The sequence below is a fragment of the Spodoptera frugiperda genome, chromosome 22, assembly GCF_023101765.2.
Source record: "Spodoptera frugiperda isolate SF20-4 chromosome 22, AGI-APGP_CSIRO_Sfru_2.0, whole genome shotgun sequence".
Lineage (NCBI taxonomy): Eukaryota > Metazoa > Arthropoda > Insecta > Lepidoptera > Noctuidae > Spodoptera > Spodoptera frugiperda.
The window spans coordinates 2647693-2673920 of record NC_064233.1 but is presented as its reverse complement, the minus strand read 5'-3'; the positions used below and the strand labels follow the sequence as shown (position 1 = coordinate 2673920).

The window sequence follows — 26228 nt, the reverse complement described above, 5'->3', positions numbered from 1 at the left end:
ACACAATTATAATCCGTTAAGAGCGTTTCGTGCAAGGCTGTGACGTCACGCCCTCAGCCTGCGCCGGCGCAGGTTTTTATAACCACGCGAGACACCGTTGCGATGAAGTAGTTTAGGAGCTGGTGGGTTTACTGTTGTGCTATGTGTTGTGTGGTTAGTTTTGAAGAAGTGTGGGTAGAGCATACCTTTTAAATGTCAAGTCTAATAAAGACAATGAAATCTATGCATTTATTTCAATTACATCATTATCAAGTACTTTTAAAATGTCGACAGATAAATAGTCCGTCAGTCTGTTCGTCAGTGAAGCTAGGTACTCGTTCCAAGTGAGAGGGCTCCATGAGGATTTCCCAAGATGGGGTTAAAAAATAAAAATAAAAAAGGTGCTCGCCGGCTGCGTATAGTAGATTATAATAACCTCTTCTTATAAGCGTTTGCAGGCACGTTGGAAATCGCAGTATAAAAGGTTTATCAGAGTCACTTAGTTGGGTATACGACACCCACGGGAATACTAGATGTGGTTATTTCATCATTATCACTATGTATAAAAAAAGTATGTATTCTGAGATCTTTAAAATTGCCTAACAGATTTTGATAGAATTTTGTTAACTGATACATTGATTCAAGAGGAAAGTTTAAAACGTGGGTGAAGCCGCGTACAAAAGCTACTTAAAACCTAATTATTTAATTTAACTAACATTTTTTTTCATTACAAGATGACAAAAAACAAACATAATCCGCCTCCTAGCCTACAACATCCGGGACATCTCATGCATATAACATAGCCCGTGTCAGCTGTTACACTATATCTTCAAGCCTCGCGCGGTGGTGTCAGCAGAATACTAAATAGATACCAGATTATATACGGTAACACAAAGTTATATACAGCCAGTTTAAACTGAGCTTCGGATGTGAGAAATGGTTATAGAAAGCGAGGCCATGTTAAACTGGATGGTGTACCTCATTTTATAGCTATGTATTAGAGGTTGAAATCTTGGTAGTTGTGAGCTAACCTCTTTTGATGAGAGGCCAGAAAGGTCAATTATTAATGGTTGCAGATGCAGATAGTCGCTAGATGCAGCACAATACGATAGTTGCCTACTAGTCAAATTCAATACTTTTATTGAAATGTTAAAAAAGATACGTTTCTATGAATTTTAAAGAAAATAAATAATTAAATAAATCCATATAGGTAGTATTCAATTCAGTGAGATCAGCTCTATATTCCTCGACCACAGAAAAGCTGCAATGTTGTAGATTGTCTAGGAATGTTACGGACATGCGGCGCGGCTGTTATAATGCCGTATTTGTAAAGAGTGTCCAAATTAGCTATAAAACAACGTCGCTTTCTCCGTCCCTATGTCCCTTTTGTATGCTTAAATACTTAAAACTACGCGACGGATTTTAATGCGGTTTTGTTTTATAGATAGAGTGATTCCAAAAGAAGCTTTATATGCATATAATGCATGCATAAAATATCACCATTGTACCCTTGCGAAGCTGGGGCGGGTCGTTAGTTTTGAATACCGGGGCTCCGGTTAAAAAAACAGGAGTAGGAACGGGGTGGTTTGTAGTCAGTAAGAGTCTGACATTCCCTCTCGCCTCGCCCAAGGCCGGAGAAGCCGTTGGATGATTGTCCCCCCTTAAAAAAAGCTAAAAATATCACGTGACTCCTGCATGGTGTATGCGGGTATACATTGGCACCGCTGATCGCGAAGCGTGGGGTGACTCGTTTGCTCGTTTGCCACCTATTCCAGCTAAAAATATCACATCTAAACATTCAGTCAGACATTTTTGAATGTTTGAATGACCATAACGTGCCAATCCCTTTAGAATCAGAGATAATAATACTGCATTCTTTAAGCTTATGTTTGTATGTATGTATGTTGGGTATGCATGACGTCAGTCTACCTGGACGGCTTCTAAGAACTAACGACTTAGATCAGACCTGGTTGCATAGATGTAGGAATGTTTGGATGCGTTAGTTGATGTGTTGTACTGTTGAGTTAGGTACGAGCTGTGCGGAGGCGGCAAAATGTAATTTCCTACCGTAAAGAGTTGTGAGATCCATGTAATGCGAAGGTCGGTTATTTTATTTAGTCCCTACTTAAGGAATCTGCTGTCTTAAGTTATTATGTATTATCACTCATTTATTTATTTATTTTACTTGTACATTTTTAAATAGGAAAATAAATTTAAAAATATCAAAATCAGTAACCCACCAAAAACCAAGTTAGGCAGTCAGGGTTCAAGAGAGAGGAATTTCCGGACAATACGTGTCGTGTCCAGAAGAACCGCTTTATGCATCAGGCTCTTGATCCAATCATATCATTATCAATATTACATTACTTTTAGAAATTAGATCATCTTGGTCATCGCACATAAACAAGCAATAGACAAAACAATATAATACGATTAAAACAAGTAGGTATACTAGTGATAAAAGTAGGTATATTTTCCTGCGATGGCCATGCCACATCTATGTTTAATGCCTCCATGTATCCGACCACGCGTTCTTCGGTCATTCGTATTTTTGGGACAAATACGCGTCTTTGATTCGCCATGTCGATACGTGAGGCCGCTGTGTCACACAAACCTTTTGTACAAGCTACGCGCTTATTTAACACCAAATAACCAACAAAATGTACTCAAATCCACTTCGTAAACTAGTTTTATACACCAAAACTTGAAATCAACGGATTAATAACGATTTAATGATACCTTTTTTATACGTTTGTGAATGTTAATTCGTTACTAGAATAAATACTAATTGATGCGGTGTGATGTAACTCGGAGATTGACATTGAACTGTTCTTATAGCAGTTGTAATTATTAATTAATTGATGTGACCGGAGAGTGGTTGATTTGAAATTCAAATTACCTTACAAGTCTTGATAATTTTTTATAAACTTTTAATGCCATCTAGTGATGAAAGTTTGAAATAATGAATACGACATCTGTTGTCGAGTAGCAGCATTTTTTTCCAATCTAGTCATAGTTGAGTGAAATGGTGTATGAAGACAGATGTCGCTAGCTACGCACAATGGAGTGCGCATGTCAAAATTTCATGTCATTCACACATCATTTTATTTTGTGATATCGTAAAAACGAGGTGAATTTGTGAAAATATAAGGACGTGGTGTATTTGGGCATGAGCGCCTCATTTCAACGAACGATTGAGTTAAATAAAATAACGTGGACAATGTATTAGTGGACGTTAAAACTTCAGTGTACCATGGTGTTCGAAAAACTGAAAGGAAAATCGACAATTTTCGCTGTTTCCCACTGAATTTCCGTGCGGTGCGTTTTGTTAATTATATATATTATTTTGTTTTACATTCCGATATTAATGTGAATTTATTACAAGCAGTGTGTATGGTGTACAACTTTATCTATTTTCGACTACGTTTTGATCTATATTTAACGTCAGTGACTCTTGATTTAATGAATAACATTTATGAAAACGAGCAAATTGCGTAAGTTTTTACTTTTATTTTGTATTATTTAGCGTCGGTAGGACTTGGACCTGTGTTGGGTGCAGTGTAGATGCATTAAAATTGCAATTTACCCCAAAATATGCTTATGTTTACATGCGAAACTGCACAGCGCGGTGACAAAGGCAGACTGATTTTCACAATTATTTTTATGTGTTTATAGCTAAAAAACATTACATTTTCTTTAATTTACTGCAAATACGTTTAATAAAATATCTCACTAAGATAAAAAGAGATAAAATGCATTGTTTTTCGCGACAGAAGTTGCACGAAGATGCATAGACGCTCAAAATTTTATGATATTTTTTTAATGCTGTCAAAATCAAAATTTGTTGTCTATGTTTGTTATCTCGTAGGCCGTTTTTAGGCTTAATTTTACCAATACATGGGTCTTTTAAAATAAATAAATAATAAAATTCTTTATATTCTTTATAATTTCACGTTTTTATAGTGCTACATTTATGAGACTGGTTAGGGGTTGAACCTGTGTTTCTGATCACCAGTGGACCTGGTGAAACACAGGTGACCCCTGATGACAAAAAGTCAAATAAAACAAGGTACCTAGTAGGTACTTAAATAATAGCTACTAAATATTAGATTGTAAATCTATTGCTCCCCATAAAGTGTCATGTATTATGTTAAAGGGAAATCCAGTTATGACATATCTTTATATTTGCTTCATGGTTTTAAGAATATTCTAGATTATCACAATATTACCTAATTGCATCATAGACTGCATCATTGCTTACAACTAGGTGAGATAGTGGCCAAATGTCGATCCATCAAATATCTAAAAAAAACTATTTTAACAGCCTACAACAGTCCACTGCAGGACTGTTGACCTCCTCTACATAAGAGGGGTTTGCCATAATCTGCACATAGGGCAGGTCTGTCGAAGATTGCAGTTTAAAAGGTTTTTTTTATATTTAATGGGTTGACGTTTGGCTGCTATCTCACCTGATTGTCAGCGATGATGCCGATGAAAATGGACAATAGAACACGTCTGCCCAAAAGCAACCTATTCATTGCGCCTTGAAGACACCCAGGTTATACCCATCACGGCCTAGAAGTTTAAGAGGCCTGCTTCTCATACAACTACGGTGCAGGTTACCGGTTGCAGCAAGTGCCAATGTGACTTTTTCCAAATTAACTATATGTGCATTTTAAGATTACTCAGAAACCATGGAAACCTGAGCTTTTAATTTCCAAATTATGAGTGTGAAATTGCCAACCCGCATTGAGCAAGAGCGGTAATCAATGCTCAAACCTTCTCCGTGTGAGAAGACGCCTTTAATCAGCAGTGGCCACTTATAGGCAATTAAAGTAACTATGATGTACGATTTAACATAAAAAGCCATACTGCCATACTGCCATACTCAGAGACATTTAACTTTGCTTAAAATATTCCTTAGTAACGATTTTATTCCGAAAACAATTGCTAAGCACTGGACAACCATTAATAGTCATGTAAAACAATAATGTGGTTTAATTTATCAGTGTTCGTCGTTAACCGCATATACATACAATTAACATGTGTTAATTAAAATTAATTTGTACGCAATATGAACAAGTGTTCATGGCCCTGTAACCGAAGGTTACTCTGACGCTGAAATAATTAGTTGTTTTCTGTAAAATGGCTAAAATATTGATAACGGTATTGTTTTTATAGTGAGACTAGCTGTTGCCCGTGACTTGATCTGCATAGAATAATGACTTCTGACTGTCCATTGTTGATTTTACAATCAAATTAGTTCCTAATAGGTATTGAAGTACAAAAGTCATCCTTATCACTTTGTCTTAGGGTTTGTAGTTATTAAAATTGTATAACTAATTTTGCGATGTTACTCGGATGTTACTACTTACACTAAATATGTTACCCGGAGATGTGGACTGCCTCCCTAGCAGATTATCGGGGCTCTGGTTCGAAAAGCAGGAGTAGGAACAGGGTGGTTTTTGGTCAGTAAGAGTCTGACACTCCTTCTCGTCTGCAGGGGAAGTCATTAGATGATATTCGCCCCTTAAAAAATCTAGTTATGTTGCAATTTACAAAAATCATCCTTATCACTTTAACATTAGAGTCTGTTTTACCAAATCAAAATTATTTCCTAACATTCCTAACTATGTATTTCGAAGTTGAAGATACAAAAATCTACCTTATCACCTTTCACTACAGTCGATTTTACCAAATCACATCAGTTTCCTAACATCTTTGGCATTATAATGCCTACAAATCCATGAGTAATGTTTTATCATCTAATCTAACCTTTAGTAAGCCATAGTCATATGGGGGGTGGAGTCTCAACCCCCTTCCTCCCTTAAAGGGGGTGGGGTGCTCTCTCACCCCCTCTTTATGAATCAGATGCATTGTATTGTATCTTATGGCCGTGACATTTTGTTTTAATTAGCATTTAATGGTTGAGCAGACTACAATACATTTGTGACCTCCCCTACTCTTCCCGCGGGTGTAGTAACGACTAAGGGACTACACATTAGACAGAGAGCGAGCAGCAGCGCTCTCTGATAAACCTGAACCTTTTATACTGCGATCTCCAACCCAGTTGCAAAACAAATCAATCTCAATCAAAAGATTTTTGATTTATACGTACTTCGTAGAGTTCTCTTCTTCTTCTTCTTCGTATTTAAGTGTAGGAGAGCCATGCTTCGGCACGAATGGACCGGCTCGACCGGAGTGATACCACGGCCTCACAGAAAACCGACGTGAAACAACCACAGCGTTGTATAAGTGAGGTTAACGAAGGTTCGATTAGCCCTTCCCAATCCCCGATTCCCCAACAACCCTTAATTCCTAACCCCCAAAAGACCGGCAACGCACTTGTAACGCCTCTGGTGTTTCAAGCCCCTAAGTCAGGTCGTGATTCAGTCATGTAAATAGACAGATATACTAAGAAAACACTAAATCGTAGAGTTAGTAACTGAACGCAAGCACTAACATACAACACTGGATTTAGGCGCTGACGTCACGCTTCCCGGATCTTAACGAGTGCTACGTAAACCAATTATTTATATACTTTACAATGCATTGAACTGTAAACTAACTATGATAGATCTTCATGTAACTAACATAATAAATATCATACCCTTTTTAACAGGAGCCTTAGTCTGCTATTGTGTCACTGCTCAATGATCGACCATTCTGTCACAATTGTAATAGCAAACTAAGGCCCCTGCTGGTCGGTAAACGAACAAACGGTTCACCTGATGGTAAGCAATCGGCGCTGTCCATGGACATCTGCAGCACTAGCGGAGTTATATGTGCGTTGCGTTTTTTAAGGGTTAGTGATTGGCGGATTGGTGACTTGGACGTTGGACTGATTGGGGTGTTGATGGAGAGTTGGGCTTTCAGTAATCTAACTCACACAGAGAAACACAACGCAAACGTCGTTTCACGTCGGTTTTCTGTGTCGAACCGGCCCATTCGTGTCGTTAGCAAACAAGCTGATGGATCACTCGAAATTGGTGAAGGGCTCACCAATTTCCCGAATCCCCAACAATCTTGACATTCCTAACCCCCAAATGCCGGCAACGCACTTGTAACGCCTCTGGTGTTTCGCGTGTCGATGCGCAGCGGCGACTACCATCAGGTGATTCGATTTACCGGCCTATCCCATAAAAAACCCTCCTCGGGTTACTTGTACAATATTTTAAACCAAAATGGCCCTCTGACGTCATTCTCTACATAGAACAGCTCTGCTTTGCCATAAAGATTTTTCTTCTTTCTGTAACTAGTTTACACAGAGCGGCGGCGATTGCTTACCATCAGGTAATTCGTCTGCTCGTTTACCGGCTTATACCATAAAAGGGGTTCTTTAAAATTTAAGAGACGTTATTTTGTTACTTAATCACGTCAAAACAGCTGTAGGGATCGGGATGAACAGGGAAATGAGGAACAGGGGTAGATTATGGTCTGGAATAACACACATAGGCTAACTTTTTATCCCGGGCGCAGCCGCCGGCAGAAGCTAGTCGAAATATATTTTTAATTACAACATATAAAAATGTTGTTTACCCAGTTTTAATTATAAACGCGCGAACAATTGTTTACGAAATGTTTTTCATTATCAACATTAACATGTAATGTATTACTATTTTTATTTTTTGACTTTCGTCGTGGGTTGTGCGAATGACTTTATGGCTCAAGGTTAGGGGACTGCTATGTAACGGGCTTCGTGTTTGAGTCCCGTGCAAATATATTGGTATCGTATCTACTTCGTTAGTACTAGTTACTCCCGCGCGGTTTTACCCTCTCTACTCGGTTCCTATTGATAGTAGCGTAATGTTCTATAGTCTATAGCCTTCCCAGATAAATGGACTATACAACAAAAAAAGAATTATTCGAATCGGACCAGCAGTTTCGGAGATTAGCGCGTTCAAACCAACAAACTTTTCTGCTTTCTAATGTGGACCTGTATCTTCTGATGACGGCAGAGTATATTTGTCACCACCTCTGTTCTTCCCGCGGGTGCAGTAGACTCGACTAAGAGACTACACAATAGATAGAGACCGGCCAGCAGCGCTCTTTGATAAACCTAAATATTTTATATTGCCTTTCCAACCCGCCTTTTTTATAAGGGGGAAAATCATCAGACTTCTCTCGCCTTAGGCGAGGCGAGAGAGAGTGCCGGACTCCTGCTTTTTGTTTAAAAAGCACCTGGAGCTGTGGGCTCCGGTTTCGGAGCCCACAGCTCCAGGGGTATAGTCAGCAGCTCCGGAGGTAGTCCGCAGCTCCGGTTCCAACCCGCCTGCTAAATGTCGAAATTATAGCAGATCCTCTTTGCCGTTGGTAGGTTTCGAACCGCACCCTCATGCATGAGAAGCGAGTGTCTTAAACCTCCGGGCCACCACGTTATTTATCGCATCAAATATAAACTAATTTGACGATTGTTTATCGTTACTCTTTTTACGATACTCGAGTCTCTTGACGTGCATTGCTTTTTATGCGATCTTTCCGCTGTTTATGATGTAGTGATGTGCTGTGTTTTTGTCGATAGTCGATAGTGCATTATGTAACTGTGGTTTTCCACTAGTAAACGCAGTTATGCCTTTTAATTAAACCACTAACTAAGCTTGATGACATGGCTTGATCATGGCATTTTTTTATTATAAAAAAGAAATAAGTCGGATTTTCCTTCCTGACGCTATAACTCCAGAACGCACGAACCGATTTCCGAAAACAGGGAAAATTATTGGTTCATAAAATTTTATTAACTATAATTTTCGTGAGACATCCTTAATTAATTATTATGTTATCGACTTACTCACATAACTGTTTGAAGAGGAACTCGACCAGGTCAGACTAGAGTAGCAGCGCGACAGTCGCCGCGTTATGTGTCGCGGAATGCTGCTCATGAACATGAGCCTCTAGCAAGGCTTGAAACTAGTCGAGTTCCTCGTCAAACAGTTACGTCAGTGAGCCGATAACAAAATAATTAGTTATTTAATTTTTTTATTGTTTATGGAATGGATGCAATTTGCACAAAAAATATTTATTCGACCTACCTCAATCTATTTTTATTTAAGACTTGTACAATATCTTAGCGCACTAGATAATCGGCTGATTCAGTTTGTAAATATAGAATTCTGACTCCATTTTGTATGGGTTTTGTATCGAAAATCTATCTCTAGTTACTAAATCCATTGTCAGAGAACCTATTGCTTTAAAATTACTGATTTTTTTATGGCTCAAGCCGGTAAACGAGCCGACGGATCATTTAATAGTAAGCAATTAATCACCGCCGCCCATGGACGCCCAAACCACTAAAGGCGTTACAAGTGCGTTGCCGAATTGGGAAGATTGGGAAACCCTCCCCTACCCCCGGTAATGGCATGGCTCTCCCACACTTAAACTTGATAATATGTAGTATACATGGCATAGTGAAACCATGATATGTAGTCGTTACTTAGCTCTCAGTGTCGATAAAAATGTCATCGACTCTCTCTCATCACTAGCAGCTCAACTATCGACATTGACCGCTGTTGTTGTTATTTCTGTCAGTGATGTAACACTAACGATATTTGGTTTCTAATGGGTCAGAATACGTCTTGTGTTTCCCTTAAATAACTATCTTATCGCCAATTTTCAAGAGTTTGGCATAGAGAACTGCCGATTGCATGGATTCCACGTGGCAGAGCCATGTTTCGGTTCGAATGGGCCGACTCAACCGGAGTTAAGCCACACCACGTGTCATGTTTGTGCGGTTACTGGAGGATCAAACGCAAAAAGACTGACAGCGCATTTGGTGTTGCAACTGTCCACAAGTGATGCTAATCACATCATCATAGTGGGTATGCCGCTGTGCTGGAGAATCCTTTTCCAAGGGTCAAAGGAAAAAAAAATAAGGCCCTAAAGTAAAAAGGCGGACTGCACATTCAGTGTTGCAGGCGTCCATAAGCGATGCTGATCACATCATAATAGAGAGCCCTCTGCCGCCTCTGTCCCCTAAAAATGTTCTTTGGTCTGCCTTGTTCGTCGAGTGGTTTCGGGTGAATTTCTGGGATAATGCCACTTCCCTCGAAACTTTCTGCCTCGCACAGCAAAACTGTGGAATGAGCTGTCGTCGCCGGTATTTCCGAACCGATGCGACCTTCAAACCTTCAAGAAAATACCGCATTCCTTTTTGATAGGTCGGGAACCTGTGACTCATTTGGTGTTGCAAATGTCCAAGTGCAATCTATCTCTTCCTATCAGGTAATGCGTCTGCTCGTTTGCCTCCTATTCCATAAAAAATGGCAAAACCTTTGTAATTCTCAAAGTTGGAGACCAGTAAATAGTGGGATAGATTGGGTATATTAGTTACTTTAGATATTGGACAGCCTCGTTGGTCATGTGGTCGCAAGTGCGACTGATTAAAGTGGGCAAAGCATTGCTGGACATTTTTCGGCTTTCCGAAAATTTCTCAGTAGCAACACGGAGTCTGGAATTGTGCCCAGTACATGGCTACAGGACTATTACATAGGACTTATAACACAAATATTGAAAAGTAGGTGTACATTGTATAGTGGTATTGTGTGCCGTAATGTACACCTCTGCCTACCCCTTTCGGGGATAAAAGGCGTGACGTTCTGTATGTGGAGCTTCTTCTATCAAAATTGTATCTCCGATAAGCCAATCTTCAGCTAAATAGGTTATAGAGTCTCGTAATGTCCCTCATTAGAGATTAAAAGCCGTGTCATTATGTATGTCCTAGGTAATATTACGTCTAGTCTTAGTCACAGTATGGCTGAGTGCCAGAAATCTGTCACAGGTTCGGCATTATTATAATTTTTAATACATTGCGTTGGGCACGTGTTCTCAAGTAAGCTAGGCGCGTGGTCCACTCGTTATGTCGAGGTTATTATGTTGTCAAGCCGAAGAAGCTGTTGAGTTTGGGACCATCCATTAATTACGTCACACGTTAAGGGGGTAGGGGGTCGACGAAGTGTGACTTTATGTGACAAGGGGGTGGGAGGGGTCTTAAATTTTGTGACGTCACATTTCAATTATTATAATCTAACTGTTAAAACACGAACTTGAAACTATTATCAAAAAACTCAAAAAATTCTAGATGTAAAATTATAAAATGTGACGTCACACTATCCCTAGTGTGATGGGGGGTCTCACAAATGTGACCAACTGTGACAAGGACGGAGGAGGGGGTCAAAAATCATGAAATTCGTGTGACGTAATTTATGGATGGCCCCTTTGTCCAAAATGCAATACTGAAATGCTGTAGAAACTTACAATCCGCCTGTGTATATAATAAGGGTGATTTTCCACCAGAGACGTGCTATGTAGCTATGCTACGAAGATGTAATAGCTAAGCTGTGGAAGCTGCGGACTATCTAGCGAGTTTACCCCGGCTCCGGCTCGAAAAGCAGGAGTAGGAACGGGGTGGTTTTTAGTCAGTAACAGTCTGACACTCACTCTCGCCTCGCCCAATGCGGGAGAAGTCATTGGATGATTTTCCCTCATTAAAAAAAGGTAGAGAAGTTGTTGGGTTTATCCAAAAAAAATGTTTTACTACACTGAAATGCTTTAAAACCTTATAATCAGTCTATAACGCCACAAATGTGGTGAGAATTGCTAGCTACTCCGTAAATATCTTCTCAAACCTTCGATGAACTCCATAAAGGTGTTTTTCTAACAGAGATGTGCTATGTAGCTAAGCCGTGAAACAATGTGACCGTTTCCCTTGGTACTAAACTATGTAGCTGTGCGTTGAAAATGCGTAGTTCGAGTAAACGATGTATCGATAGTTGGCAAGCCATCCATAGCACGTATCTTTCAATATAAAAAACAGCTTAGCTGAGTCTGTTTCCACCAGTACTAAGCTGTGTCCTGTCTGTGTACCAATATATATGAATAAGCTTAATCACGTAACTGTTTGATGAAGAACTCAACTAGTTTCAAGCCACGATAGGGACTCATATTCATCAGTAGCAGCGTGACAATCGTACCGTCGTGTGTCGCAGAAAGCTGCTCATGCAACTGAGCCTATAGCATGGCTTGGTACTAGTCGATAGTTCCTCATCAAACAGTTACGTGAGTAAGTCGATAACATAATAATTAATTTAGTATGTCTCACAAAATCTAGTTAGGTAGTTTCAATATATGCTCTATCGTCCATTTTTCTCTTATCGCCATTCTAAACCCCCCATTCTTTATCGTAGAACAAAATTTTTCAGGCTAATTGGCGATCGTAAACCGTTTTGTACTACATTCGGGGCACCGTTCGCTCGTGACGTCACAGTACATTTGGTTTCCTATAAATAAAATGCGTTCACCGGCCCGATGAGCGTGCCAACTATGTATGTACTGGGATACGTGTTTACAAATACCACGACGCTACCATTACGTTTATAGTTATAGCAGAATTGGTTAGGTTTGGCTACCATCATCTTCATTTTCATCATCAGCCCCATCATAAGTCATCTGTAGTAACTTTACCATGAGTTTCAAGCAATAGTACCTATTTGTCGATAGTCGCTAGCGATGGCGTAAATTGAACCACAGTTGAACCATTAGGATTATGGAGAGCAGAATTGGTTAGGTTTTCTAAACATCTTCATCTTCATCATCATCATCATCAGCCCTATCATAAGTCCTTTGCTGTACCTCTACCGTGAGTGAAGCAATAGTATGTCGATAGTCGCTAGCGACGGCGTAAATTTTTTGTATGGCAAGCTTTAGTTCCACAGGTGAACTATTAGGATTATAGTTATAGCAGAATTGGTTAGTTTTAGCCATCATCTTCATTATTATCAGCCCCATCGTAACCTCTCTGCTGTACTTCTCTCGCCTTGGGCGAGGCGAGAGGCAGTGTCAGACTCTTACTGACTAAAAACCACCCCGTTCCTACTCCTGCTTTTCGAGTTAGAGCCCCGGTAAACCCGCTAGGTAGTCCGCAGCTCCAGATCAGACATCAGCCATACTGGGCCCCATCTGTGGTGGTCTGATGGCTCTTTGAGGCGCGCGTAGAACGCGACATTCCGAGAACATGTAAGTAATTTAGGAGATGGAAGGGGAAGGCAGAGGTGCACATTATGGCACGTATTGCCGCTATACAATGTACACCCACTTTTCACCCTTTGTGTTATAAGTCCCATGTAATAGGGGGTGAAGATGAGGATCGGATAAGAGATGGTTGAACCAGAATTTCTCGAAAGTCCCTCCCATTTTTTAATAATTCAGAAGAGTCGCGTTTAAAAGCCAATAACAAGTACTTATATCATAATGGTTAGTAAATAAACAAGAATACATAGACTAAACACAACAAAAAACTGAACAGAAACAAAAAAAAATATTTGGATCAAGAAACGAAATGAATTAAAGAGTTTCCGAGCGTAATCTCCCGATGTTTACATACGGGACAGAAATAAGATGAGATTGTCTGTAATACTGTGTTCTAACGTAAACATTACGGCTTCTTGTTCCTTGGGGAGGTGGGCACAAATATATCTCAGAGGCTCGTGACCGATTTTCTAATATTACTTACTACCTATTTCATTATCATCATCATCATCATCAGCCATAATACGTCCACTGCTGAACAAAGGCATCCCCCTTAGTCCCCCACGTAGAACGACGAGCCACCATCTGCTTTCACTGGCTCCCCGCGACTCTGACGATCCTGTTTTATTACATTGGTCCTATGGTCATGTCAAGGGAGAGGTCTTTGTCCAGCAGTGGACGTCTACCAGTTGTTGATGAAGATGTCATAATTAGTGAACACGATAGTTTTTCTGAACCTAGTTATACGACCTTCAAATCGGGTGTCCATAGGCAAAAACATCTATGATGTTTCGAGTGTCCATGGGCGGCGGCGATTACTTATCATCAGGTGATCCGTCTGCTCGTTTACCGGCTTGTACCATAAAAAATATTTTGGTTGGTGCGGTGTTAGTTGCTGATTAGGTAATCTGTCAGCTCGTTTGCCCCTATTCCTGTCAAAACTATCTTTCAATCATCAGCTCATTTTCATCCATTGCTGGACTTAAACCACTCTAAAAGAACGCCACTAAGCATCCAGAACAGATGCTTTTATTATGTAATTAGTCTTCCATGACATTGGTACGTTCTGTTAAGATCTCGAAAGAAAATCCCATTTTCATTTGAATTTAGGAAAATCTTAGTACCTACTAAGGGTGCTTAGGAGGATGTAATAGCTAAGCTGTAAAACTATGTGACCATTCCCACTGATACTCAGATATGTAACTGTGCTATGAAAATGCACTGCTCGAGTATGCGATGTATCGATAATAAAGAAGCCATCCTATAACACGCATCTTTCCGTATAAAAAACAGCCTAGCTGAGTCCACCAATACTTAGCTATATGTGCCAATAAATGTGATAGATGGAACTCAAACGCATCCACAGCAACGTAGCATAGCACATCTCTGGCGGAACAGCACCCTGCCGCGCTACATGTCACAAACACTTGAAACACCAGAGACGTTACAAGTGCGTTGCCGGCTTTTTGGGGGTTCGGATTTTAAGGGTTGTTGTTCAGAGATTGGGAGATTGGGAAGGGGGGTAATTGGGCCTCCGGTAACCTCACTTACACAACGAAACACAACGCAAGCGTTGTTTCACGTCAGTTTTCTGTGAGGCCGTGGTATCACTCCAGTCGAGCCGGTCCATTCGTGCCGAAGCATGGCTCTCCCACACTTACATTGACGTTATCACTTACGTTGATTGCTACGTTAGTTAGTAACAGATTACACCTGTGTACTATCTGTCTGTCTCTCAATTCGGTTGCGGAAGTCTCAACCATATGAAATATGAATTGATTCACAAAACAAACACAAGAAGAAAATTTTCATTCATCGAATGACGTTTCAGCAAATGTAACAACTGTATAATATGAAAATACTGACGTCAAAACCACGACCAATATTACTTGACACTTTGAAGTGGCGCTACTAACTATGAAAACGTCCTCAAATCGCCCACAATTTATGCAGTTCCAATTTTCGCCGCGTGTCTATTTATGTTGGTTGACTATTTGTCTATGTGTGTGTCGTGTGACGTGCATGACGTTTGTGTTGTGTGATGACCTTGTGCGTGTGTGGGTGTCATGCTGTATGCATGTAGGTACAACAGGCATTTCCTGTCGGCAAATGTTTTAAATAGCTACGGTGAAGAAAATTAATGGGCGGGTCACGATTTTTCAATGTTACGCATGTTAGAAGCATCATGCCGGGTTCCCTCAAGTGTATTCTATATTTTGTCTGTTTTGAATTCCATTGTAACATGTCATTGCTAAAGACAGGGCGGAATTTTAAAATCTGCTCTAAAACGCTGTCGAAAATCGGATTTTTTTTTCTTTCGAAAATCTGATGATTTTTTCTTTTCGGAAATCGGATTTTTTTTCTTTTCGAATATGTGTTCGAACTAGAGATTTGTGTTTGTTGAAAAGCGCTTACAGATCAACGAGGCATACTTTTTAATATTTTTCTAAGATAAAATGTATCCAGTCTTTTCATGCATGCTCGTCGGTTAAGGGTAAAGACTAAAGACTGATGACTGTTAATGAAGCGAAAGAGGTATGTAAGATTCGTAGCAATTGGCGTTCCATTGTCTCTGCCTACCCCCTTGCCAGGCGTTAACTATGTATCTAAAATGTACCCCAGAATTTTACGTAGCTTTTTTTATAAGTAACAAAGTTTATGAACAAACTTTCTTTTTCAAAAGTAGTCTTTAAAAAAGGCGTCAGAAATAAAGTCTATTATGTGAGTGAGTGAGAGCGGGCACCGGTGTCCGGTCGGCGATCCAAAAGTTTCGCTCCCATATCCATACAATAGTTATCAAATACAAAATACAACATGACCAAAAAAAAAGAGATTGCAATTTATTTCGACAAATTCGCATTCCCAACCCTAATTTATACGAGTAATCACCCCAGTCGCCAGCTAAAATACCGTGAAGCTCATTCACAAGTAAATAAAAGGCTTACGTACCCCTTTTTGGGGTTCCGTAGTTCAAAAATCAATGTGGTGTAAAACTGGAGATCATAGTGGTTTGACAATATGGGCGTAAAAAATGGAAATAAGACGACCGTTATAGGACCATTTGGTAGTTACCTAGGTCAAAAATAAATTATCCCATTCCCATTTTACAATATAATAAAATATCCCAAAATAATCGTAGTTTCATTCATTATCTTTTTCTAGCTAATTTTAGAGAAGTAAGTATGCTATTTGACGCAAAAAATTATGACGTCATAAGTTGCGATCTCCTACAAAATTCATAGAAAAGTAACGTTTTTGACATTTCAATAAAAATATTGAATTTGACTAGTAGGAAACTAGCGTTTTGTGTATTATCTGATTGTCTGTCAATACGTATTTCAACAAGAATGCATAAAATATCGAGTGCCGTTCAACGTGTAGGAGATTCGATTCCCGCTAGGGGTAGTTTTGGGTAAGGGTGTGATGTATATGTGAACTTGTATGTTTGTAAACGCACTAAAATGCTAGTGTTAAGAAACGATTTTTTTTAAATACCTATTAAATTAATATTAGTTATATACAATGAGGTATATGGTCCCTTGAAAACTGAAATGGAATAAAAATGAAAACATAGATAATTGTATTATGGTACTTTCCATTGACCTAACCCAAATGTTTACGAAATAGTTAAACCATCCTTAACACTTTGAACGCCGTGGTGGTCACCGGTGACCGACGCGACGTTAGCGGAGGATTTGCCTTCAACAGTTTTCTATGGGCAGTCAAACACTTAAATAATTATTTTTTACGCTGGTGGAAATGGTATAAAAATCCATTCAGAGGTTTTTGAGTTTCTCGTCGACAGACGGACGAAGCGTTTATATTAATACTAGCTACTTCCGCGCGGTTTCACCCGCTCTGCTTGGCTCCTATTAGTCAAAGCGTGATGTTTCATAACCTATAGCCTTCCTCGATAAATGCGCTATCCAACACAAAAATAATTATTCAAATCTGACCAGTAGTTCTGGAGATTAGCGCGTTCAAACAAACAAACTCTTCAGATTTATAATATTAGTATAGATTAATGTAATTTAGTATTGTACGGAACCCTCAGAGTTCGCATCCGGCTCGCAATAAACGAGACACGGATCTTTTTTTCAATCTACCCTCGTATTATGGATGCTGGAGGGGTGCCGATCTAGACAGACAGATGGACCGACTAACCGGTTATCAGAGATCATTGTGTACCAGTTAAAATAACCGTTATTTTACAAGACTGACTAGTTATATTTAACTGAAATCCTCGCATTGTTAAAGATGTTTTTTTTTAGTATAAGTCTTTAATGTAAACGAGCAGACGGATCACCTGGTGGTAAGCAATCGCCGCCGCCCATGGACATTCGAAACACCAGAGGCGATACAAGTGCGTTACCGGCTTTTTCGGGGGTTAGGAATTTGTGGTGTTAGAGAATTTGGGATTGGGAAGATTGGGAATTAGGCCTCCGGTAACCTCACTCACACAACGCAAGGGTCCTGCTCGACCGTGGTATTACTCCGGTCGAGCCGGCCCACTAGTACCGAAGCATGGCTCTCCAACACTTAATAGACTAAAAAAATATGTTTAGAGCGTATTTTTGCGCTTCGCTTAAAGTACGTCAATACTTTTACACCGGCTCCAAAGGTCCGAAATACCTCGAGGGGCAGTAAAAGGTCATGGAAGGGGGGCGTTTATAAAATCGTCGCTAGCTTCGAACCGACTTTTATTTTTAGTCTACGAGGGAGATCGCATACGTCACCGCTGTTTGTGCATGGACACATTGTTTTATGTACTTTTTAGTCAGTTTTCTGTGTGAAAAATCTACATATTCTGTACCTAGATTTGGTTAAAAGTGATGGCAATTTGATATAACTAGGTATCTAAATTAAGATTAATAGATAAATGTGTAGATATATTTTTTATGTAAAACGGTAAAGGGTTTATTTGTATAGCCGTCAATTCCCAATCTTTCCAAACCCCGATTCCCCAACATCACAAATTCCTAACCCCCAAAAGGCCGGCAACGCACTTGTAACGCCTCTGGAGTTTCGGGTGTCCATGGGCGGCGGCGATTGCTTACCACCAGGTGATCCGTCTGCTCGTATACAACACTATACTATACATATTTTGCCTATAAATTCAGATCGAACACATCAGATTAAAAATCGTGACGTCAATAATGTATCTGATAATCTAATGACGATATTGTCCACTCATAATCAAGAGCCAATTTCGTAGGTCTGTGATAATTTTCTGATAAACGTACATAAGTACGTAATTAATCTGTAACTAAACGTAGTTACAGATTAATTATAGGTACAAGTTTAGGTTAGATTGACAATAGACTCATCTCCTATTGCATCATATGCGATTTCTAACATGACTGGTGAAAAGTGGGTGCTACATTTCTTTTTAAAAAAAACATTGCCCCACATTCGGATTTTCTCCTGTGTTGTGCGTACGGTGCGTTTACAAACATACAAGTTCACATGCACATGGCTCCCAGACCCGAAACAACAATTTATGGATCACACAAAGAGTTGCTCCGTGCGGGAATCGAACCCGCTACCCGTTGCGCGGCAGCCAGTTGCCCAGCCACCGCACCAACCGTGTAGTCAAAACATTTACATTTTATATTGTTTGGCGAGAGAGAGTATCAGACTCTTACTGACCAAAAACCACCCCGTTCCTACTCCTGTTATTCGAGCCGGAGCCCCGGTAACCCGCTAGGTAGTCCGCAAATCAGAGAACGCTTTTGCCCGGTCTTTGTAAAATATGAAGTACCTTAGTCGGCACTTACGATACCCACGGGAAGAGTAGGGATGGTGACATGTATCCTACTCTGTTAACTACTATTCGATTATATTTTATACATTATGTATGTCTATACAAAGTTTGAAATCGTAAAATGTGACAATATTCGCATCCAATACATTTAACTCTCGACGTTCGGTTCGGCAATGTTCGGCGATCGTCGTGAGAGCCGAACGATCCGGTTTCATCCGGTTATCAGGTCATTGGGGCACCGCACACGCGCGCAGCATCCTACCGGCCCTTTGTCCTGTGACTGCAGTTTCGATGCAAGGGATTGATTAACTTACTTTAGGTATCCAGGTCTTTTTAAACTATTAAGTGGATTGACAAGTTTAAACTACCTTATTATGAGACCCATGATGTATGAAGTATCTTTGAAATGCGCTGTAAAGAAAATTAGTTCGCAAATTTTCCCTGTATTTGGTCGTTAAAACATACATTATTGGTAGTTACTTATAAAGTAGTGTAGTTTATAATTTTTTTTTTTTTTCGTTATTAGTTTGAAATCGCCAATTCGCATTGAGCAAGCGTGGTGATTAATGTTCAAACCTTTTACGAGAAGAGGCATTTGGTCAGCAGTGGCTTCTTCTTATAAGCTGTTCATGTGATGTGATGATTGTTTGATGATTTTTTCTTACTTTACACCAAACATACTACATAACTAAATCAAAAACAATCATGTCACTGCAGAATACAAAAAAGTCAAGAATAAAATCCCCTAAAAGTTTACCCGACCTTGGAATCGAAGTAACGACCCCCTACACAGCTGTTATAAACACCACCACTAAAGTATGACCTTGATAACCCACATAGATTACTACGAATCTCCTTATCGAACCCAAATCACGGGCTCGCCCTAATTTTACAAGCTGTTTCACCCTAAAACGGCGATTTTTCTCGGAACCACGACTTTTATTACGCCCCATGACTAATTCGTCCCCCTACTAAGGTTAAGGCCGCACTACACATAGGCCCAGGCCAGAGCTATATTATCCCTAGGCAAGCTAAGTAAGTACCTAAGCCGCCAGGTTACAGAGGGGTGTCGCCAGACGCGCTTGCCTAACTGCCCTTAGAGTCGTCAGAAGAAGACCTAGTCGCGTTCCGCGAGCCTCAAAGAGCCATCAGTCCACCACAGATGGGGCCCAGTAGGGCTGATGCCTGATCCGGAGCTGCGGACTACCTAGCGGGTTTACCGGGACTTCGGCTCGAAAAGCAGGAGTAGGAACGCAGTGGTTTTTAGTCAGTAATAGTCTGACACTCCCTCTCGCCTCACCCAAGGTGGGAGAAGTTATTGGATGATTATTCCCCCTCTAAAAATGGCGCCGCGAGACGCGTGTGTCTAACTGCCCATATAGTGAAGACCCAGACCTTTCGTATTGGTGAAAACGGACTTAACTAAGCTTTGTTTCTTATATGGAAAGATGCCTGATATGATGGTTTCCCTACTATCGATACATCGTATAGCCGACCGCAAGAACCGATTTCTACGGTTTTGCATTCGCTGAAAAGGTCTCGTCCCCGTGAGGTTTATAGCAAAGAAAATTCGGAAAAATTTAAAAGAAAAGCAGGAATACAGGGAAAATCATTGGCAAAACGGAGTTCGCCGGGTTTGCTAGTTATACATACATAAACCCACCAACTTGTTAAGACAGTTTGAAGGCGTGAATAGTACTCATAATAAATTGCAACTGTAGTGCGGATACCGCCTAAAATGCGACTTTTTTATCACAATCCATGACTAACATGACCCCTAAAAATCTGTAATTTGTGAGCATAAACCCCCCAGAGTACGCCCCCATCGCTGGTTGGAAATCAAGGTCGCCACATGAGTCAGTTGTTCAAGGTTACAATAGAGTCACCATAATTTCTTAGACTAAGTCTTTATGTCTTTATATCTACTGATATTTGGTTAGAGGTTGGTTGTCTGTTGTGTTTTGTGGAGTATTGGAGAAAGGATTTGTTTGATTGTAATTGTCAGTGTAGTTATGCGAGTTGTTAGTTTATATAAGCTATGTTTTTATATGGAAAGATGCGTGCTATGGATGCGTGATATGGATGTGTTCTATGGATGGCTTCCCTACTATCGATACATTGCATACTCAAGCTGCGGATACGGAGTTTGGAATTATGTCCGGTGTTTGACAATAAGCTCAACCCTTGTAACATCGAACTCGTAACATAATTACCCCTACCCTTTCGGGGATAAAAGGCGTGACGATGTGTGTGTGTGTCAAAACTAATTAGTGAAAAGCTGCTGTTTCCTTTATAAGTGCTACCAGGGATACAAAGGCGTGACGTTAGCGTTGAAACAACACGTATCATATAACTGCATGCTATCTACAATTTCAAGGGAAAACAGTCCATATGTTAGCTTAACCTATATAGCCTAGATGTAGTGATTCCTGTAACTAGGTCACTTGCAGCTCACCCCACCCCGCCCGGGCATCGACTCACTCCCAATATAGTCCTATGTGAAAATTAACGCGGTTGTCTATGCAAAAAGGGAAATAGGTTTTGTTAATTATCCTCTGTTGGACGTAAGCCTATTCCAGGGAACTTTTTCTAGTTGATGAAGGGTATTAAAGCATACATCAGTCACGTGTTTTGTCTTATAGATAGATGTGTACAAAATGTATATCATAATATGCCGTTAAATTCTCGAAAGAGAAGGTAGAAATGCACATTAATGTAATCAGAAGTGTGGGAGAGCCATTCTTTAGCACGAATTGACCGGCTCGACCGGAGTGATACCACGGCCTCACAGAAATCCGACGTGAAACAACGCTTGCGTTGTGTTTCGTCGTGTGAGTGAGGTTACAGGAGGCTCAATCAACCCCCCTCGCCAATCTTCCCGATCCTCGATTCCCCAACAGCCCTTAAATTCCTAACCCCCAAAAGGCAATGCACTTGTACCGTCTCTGGTGTTTCGTGTGTCCATGGGCGGCGGCGATTGCTCGTTTACCGGCTTATACCATAAATAAAGAACAAAGGCTTTTAGTTTATTTACTTATAAAATCTCATCAACCAACAATTTGTACGTCATACTCGATAACCTAAATAGGGTCTAGTCCTGCAATCAGGTCACCTATCCCCCCCTCCCTCTTGCAGTGCGCAGGCTACTAGGTGACCTATATCAGGGGGTCAACGCTACGGAGCCCGGGAATAACGATAACTGCCTGAAAAGTACTGAAAATTACACTTTTCAGAATGATTTCTGTCGCTTGTAGAAACCATTACCAGATGGTTTGGTGTTTTCAGTTGAAATGTCTTGCTGTAATGAATATATAACTAATTAATTGATGTTTTTGACTTGTCATTATATGTTCTTTGAAAATTAATAGCTAAAGTATTATTATGATGTTTCTGTTTTTTGAAAACTAAGTAAAATACACCAGAGCGGCTCCTTGTTGAGTGATCTGTTTGCGTTTACAAACTTACAAGTTTACATACATATTATGACACCCAGAACCGAAATTACAATTTTTGGATCACATAAAGAGTTACTCCGTGCAGGAATCGAGCTCGCTACCGCTGCGCGGCAGCCTGCACCAACCGTGCAGTATGTCATATTTTAGTACAAAATCAGGTGTTTTAATCCGTAGTAGGAACGAGGTGGTGTTTCGTCAGTAAGAGTCTGACACTCTCACGCCTCACCCAAGGCAAATGAAGAAGTAATCGAGTGATTTTCCAACCTTAAAAAAACTGTCTTACTATCATCACTAACCAAGCACTGACAGAGCACCTAACTTCACTAACAGACAGACTGACGTACAAATCAATATGACGTTTCAAAAGTGCATAATTGATTATTAATTGAAATAAATGCTTTGACTTTGACTAACGTATGCGCCAATAAACACAATTTTCTTTCTTTCTTCCAACTTCTCCTGATTACAATCGAACTTGAGACCTTTCTTGATGCATTAAAGGCCCTCTCTTTTCCCTGTAAAAGTACATAGTTTCAGACAGTGATGACTCACGGCTCTGAACTTGTAACAAGGTCAGAGGGTCATGGTTGTGTGCCTTGGTGTACCCGTGTCCATTGTTACACGATAGAAATGGTTGATAATTGCCGATTGGTATATGTTTATCTTACTACAAATTTATACAATTTGAGTGTATATTCGTTACCTCGATCACGTCAAAACTGCTGAAGGGATCACACATGACATCAACAGCCTCTAAGTAACCACGCTGACCAAAGCCTCTTCTCGCATGTAGAAGATTTTGAGCATTTCACCACGCTTGCTCGATGCGGGTTGGCGATGGTTCAAACTTTCAAACATACTAGGAAACTATAAGCTCAGGTTGTTTTCCTTCACCGTTTATTAATGGTGATAATCAAGATTATCAAAAGAAAGAAAGATAGAAAGTAGTTACATATAACTCGGGAAAAGTCACATTGGTACTTGCCGTATGGTACGGTTTCAAACGCTCGCGCTCTTATGCATGAGGAGCGAGCGAGACGTGCCTAGTGGATTACCGGGGCTCCGACTCAAAAAGCAGGAGTAGGAATAGAGTGGTTTTTACTTAGTAAGAATGTGACACTCCTAGCCTCGCCTAAGGCACGAGACGCGAATTTTCCTCTCAAAAAAAAATCGGAGACGCCAGCGAAGCCACAGGCAGAAGCTAGTCGAAAATAAACGTGGGCATTGCATATAAAACATGCATAATATCATGAATGCTTTATTACTACCTATAATCATTTCCAGATGTATTATGAATTCAATTCTGTGTATTAAAATTAGCAGCGTAACAAACATACTATGAATAAAACTCATAAACAAGGAACAGTGTTACTAATACTTCATCTAGCATACTGCCAGAAGTTCCTAGAAAACATTATTTTATGATACTAATCAAAATTTTTATTCTTAAACAGCTAACATTAACATTTTTTAAACGAAAACTAAACAATGAGTCACTGTTTGTTCTACGCGCTACGAGCTACGATCAACTTGCTACGCTAGGCTACGCCGTAGTCAATGTTATTCGTAGCTGTCAGATTTTATTTGCCGATTTTATTTATTACTCATTAAAATATGTTATTATGTAGTGTTGGGATTAGTCATAAGAAATGTGATTTATAGATATAGTCAAATTATCTGGTATTAGTTAGTAATATGACTGATGTAGATCTTTTGGAAATCTGAACCTCAACTCTCTTTGGTTCTCGGAGCGCCGGCTCGAAAAGTAGGAGTAAGAACGGGGTGGTTTTTAGTCAGTAAGAGTCTGACACTTCCTCTCGCCTCGCCCAAGACCGGAGAAGTCATTGGATGATTCCCCCCGGGAAAAAAGGGTGTTTTTCATCAAAGATGTGCCGTTATACGTTGCTGTGAATGAGTTTAGCTATTTTCATTTTTCACCGAGCATTAGTCGACATTAGACTAGAGACAATGCAACATTGGTTTCATTGTTCATCGTCAACAGTCTTCTTCAGTCCTCTGCCCTCCAATCATTAGGCCCGCTGTATTATTATGAGACTCATAACTGGTGAAAACTGTTGAATTATCAAACATTGAATATGCGCTCCTTTAAAATAGCGATACCCTTCGGGAATAAAAAAGTGTGATGTGATATTATGTAAAAAAATCCCATTTAACTAACTCGTCCCAAGGAACAGCACTACCCCCATATTTCAACCAGGGTCACCGAAGCCCACCTCTGCACTACATAACTCCTCAAGCCGGTGACTCACTGTCGTAGCCCCAGCGTAGCATCTGATGTAGCGGCCGTGACATTTGGTCATGGCTACCGAGGTGCCGTTTCCATTGATTCACGTCATGGATAGATTTTTATGGTGGTGTGATGTTAAATGTTAGGCTAGGAACTGGATATTTATTGCTTTTTGTTGGTTTTGACTATAATATGAGTCTGAAATTATAGTATGTATTAGCAAACCAGGCGGACTCCGTTTCGCCACCAAAGATTTTTCGTTTTCCTGCTTTTCTCTTATTTTTTCTTTGCTAAAAACTTCACGGAGCTTTTCCACCGAATGAAAAACAGTGGAAATCAGTTCATGCGTTCTGGAGTTATAGCTTCAGGAAGGAAAACTCGACTTATTTTTATGTTATAGATCGTACAATCGTACCAATGGAAATGTATTTATTTCAATTGATATATATACCTACATGTGGCATGGCATGACAGACGATTACTTTTGAAATCTCTAATTATAAAATTTTCTGTCAATCAATCTGTCAGAAAAGATAGGTCAGAATCAATCAGTCAATCTGTCAGAAAAAATAACGACAACAACGATTCAAGATGATCATGACGCTTTTATAAGACCTAGGTATTTTTGAAATAAATACCTAAATTAAAACAACCATCATTCTTAACTGAATTGGTGAAAAGCCCCTATATCTTCAACCAATCTTCCCCTTTTTTTGAACGGGTGAAATTTATCCAATGTCTTCTCTCGCCAGGGCGAGGCGTGAGGGAATGTCAGACTCTTACTGACTAAAAACCACCCCGTTCCTACTCCCGCTTTTCGAGCCGGAGCCCCGGTAAACCCGCTAGGTAGTCCGCAGCTCCGGAACCAAAATACCCCTACATAACAAATATTTATTAGATTTGTGACGTGTAATTAGAAATGACGTGTCGTGCGACATTGGAGCCGAGCTACAGATCGTTCGATAAAGGTGAATGATTGCCGCATTTCGTTCCGGCTTACATAACTTACTGACGGGTACAACTACGGTTACTTTTACTGCTTAAACACTAGGATGTTATTGTATACTAACTAATCTTATTAGAATTAAGTTTGTCTGTTATGTCTTACCCCGTTGTACGCGAGACACAATGTGTTTTCTTTTGTGTCTCATGTACGAACAGATAAGAGGTTAATGGGTCAATCTCCAAAACGCATTAGTATGGTCACCCTGGCGTTTTTCAGATATATAGATATTTAATTGTAATTGTGTATTGAACAAAATGATATCTAAATAGTTTTTCTTTTTGTTAATACACAATTATCTTTAAATATCTATATCTGAAAAGCACCAGAGCGACCACACGAATTTGTTTGGGATATTGACTTTTACTCACTTTACCCATCTTCTTAAAATGCACTTTGAAGAAGAATTTTATAGGCTTTACCCACAAGAAATAGATTTGATTCAAAGATGTTTTGATCTTCTTTAAAGAATGTAACTTTTCCAACGGTGAGATATTATTCAAAACGATTCAGCAGTTTCGTAGGTTACTCAATCCAAATCCTGACACGTACTAAATTAATTAAAAAAATCACTGTTTACTTCCGTACATTAAGAGAAATCCGGAGAGAGAGTAGTTTCGAGTCACAGAGGGACTCATCAACGCAGCCTACGTTTTTTTTTTAAAGGGGGAGAATCATCCAATGACTTCTCCTTCCTTGGGCGAGGCGAGAGGGAGTGTGAGACTCTTACTGACTAAAAACCACCCCGTTCCTTCTCCT

The 26228-nt window shown here is 39.9% G+C and overlaps 1 protein-coding gene across 6 annotated transcripts in view; it reads left to right on the top strand.

The window, feature by feature from the left end:
* The first annotated feature begins 3041 nt into the window (after window positions 1–3041).
* Window positions 3042–26228, top strand: part of LOC118279781 (uncharacterized) — a 51531-nt gene continuing 28344 nt past the window's right edge. For 3 of the 6 annotated variants that reach the window (XM_050702503.1, XM_050702501.1, XM_050702504.1), the window contains exon 1: window positions 3042–3297. The gene's annotated coding sequence lies outside the window, so the exon portion shown is untranslated. Of the gene's footprint in view, window positions 3474–26228 lie in introns of all 6 variants that reach the window. The other 3 variants (XM_050702506.1, XM_050702505.1, XM_050702502.1) reach the window with 2 other exon arrangements.